The sequence below is a fragment of the Protobothrops mucrosquamatus genome, unplaced genomic scaffold (assembly GCF_001527695.2).
Source record: "Protobothrops mucrosquamatus isolate PMUCROS unplaced genomic scaffold, P.Mucros_1.0 scaffold2766, whole genome shotgun sequence".
NCBI lineage: Eukaryota > Metazoa > Chordata > Lepidosauria > Squamata > Viperidae > Protobothrops > Protobothrops mucrosquamatus.
Genome location: NW_015388805.1, coordinates 205,090 through 207,122, shown reverse-complemented (window position 1 = coordinate 207,122; position 2,033 = coordinate 205,090). Strand labels below are relative to the sequence as shown.

Here is a 2,033-nt window from a genome sequence, read left to right as displayed (position 1 = left end):
ATAACAGATATTGTGCCCCTGCTCCAAAATGGATGAATTTAGGAAAGATTGTCCTGATTTCAGGCTAATTTTTCTCTGGATAAATCTATATCTATATAAATAAAAATGTAAATGTTCGTTTGTTCAAAATCTTAAATCTCCGAAAGTTCTTCACCGATTGCTTTGAAATTTTGACACGTTGCATTCGAATACGCGCGTGTTTTTATATACCTACTATTATACAGATGTCACACCTGTGACAGGTAAAAACATGCTCTTTAAAGCATAAAAACATGCTTTAATGAGCAACGTCATAGAAGCAACAATCTTGACAGGACCTTTCAAAGGTGAAGATGTCCTCATTCCTCGCATTCCTATGATTCCAACGGATATGCCATTTCAATTTAAGAGATTGCAATTCCCAATTCAATTGGCGTTTGCAATCACCATCAACAAAGCTCAGGGCCAATCTTTAGAATTGTGCGGTTTAGATCTAGACACGGATTGCTTCTCACATGGACAATTATATGTTGCGTGTTCTAGAGTCGGCAAACCAGACAATCTCTATATCTGCACAGACAATGGAACAACAAAAAATATTGTATACCCACAAGCATTGTGAAATTAAACATATTACAAACGTGCACATTCTCTTTTCTTTCTTTTCCATTTAACCAGACTGAGCCACAGCAACGCGTGGCCGGGTACAGCTAGTGTATGTATAAAAAAAGACATTGCCTTAATGTGACCTAACCCTAACCCTAACTGCCACATTTTCATCAGTATAACATTTTCAAATCTATACACACATACACACCTCTATGCACATCTGTAAGTGCACGCACACGCACCATTCAGACGGGGACAAGAGAGCAGCTCAGCGCCTACGAAACCAAACTGGGAGGGGTTGTGAGCGAGGGCTGGGTTTCCATTGGCTGCACGCAGTCGCCGTGGCGCGGGGTTATCTCTAATCATATTACGCATGTTTTGCACAAGAAACGTCAACGAGAAAGGGCTCTCTGCTCTCTTCGCCAAATTATTCAGCGGAAATGGTATGTTCGGAGACCCCAGCTGCAAACGCCTTTTTGGTGGACTCTTTGATCAGCTCAGCCTCAGGCAGAGGGGAAGGAGGCGGCAGCGGCGTTGCAGCTACTACCTGCCACAGGCGTCAAATTTGCAGTGCGGGTTGCAAAGCTACGGGCTGTTCTCGGTCCTGAGCACATGCAGTGAGGATCTGCCTCCTCCTCCTCCGCCAAGCATGGTTCCCACTCTGCACACTTGCATGTCAGGGATAGAGGTCTGGTTGGATCCCCCGAGATCTTGCAGCCTTGAAGAGCCGACAAGCTCCTTCGTTCTCAACATTAAAGAGGAGAGCACCTGCTGCCTCTACGACTCGGACAAGGCTTGCAAAGAGGCAACGTCCACCGACCTGTCGCCTTTTCGGAGGCTAAACGCAGAGAATAACGTGGCGGCTGGGATGCCCGTCCCGTGCTACTTCCGATTGTCCCAAGCCTATGGCACCGTCAAGAGCGGCAGCTGCTATAGCAGCTCCTACCAGCACCACCACCAGCAGGAGCCGCCGCCGCTGCTGTACCCAGGGCAAACGGTGGCTGCTTCCCAGTTCGGCCCGCAGTCCAAGTGAGCTTTGAGTCTTCTCCGGCATTTCCTCTGGCCGCCTCGTTGCCGGAGCAAGCCAAAAAAGACAGCGAGGATTCTTCCCCACCTTGCACTTTGGCCGGGGATTGGCACAGAGAAGAGGAATAGACTAGGAATAGGAATAGAATATAGAATAGAGCTGGAAGGGACCTTGGAGGTCTTCTAGTCCAGCCCCCTGCTGAGGCAGGAGAACCTATACCAACTCAGATAAGTGACTGTCTAGTCTCTTCTTAAAAATCTCCAGTGATGGAGCACCCAAGATTTCTGGAGGCAAGCTGTTGTCCTCACTGTCAGGAAGTTTCTCCTTAATTCCAGGTTGCTTCTCTCTTTGATCAGTTTCCAACCATTGTTTCTTGTCCTGCCTTCTGGTGCTTTGAAGAATAATTTGACCCCCCTCT

The 2,033-nt window shown here is 47.5% G+C and overlaps 1 pseudogene; it reads left to right on the top strand.

The window, feature by feature from the left end:
• Nucleotides 1–1,028: 1,028 nt before the first annotated feature.
• On the top strand, nt 1,029–1,621 carry LOC107296370 (annotated as a pseudogene).
• The last annotated feature ends 412 nt before the right edge of the window (nt 1,622–2,033 follow it).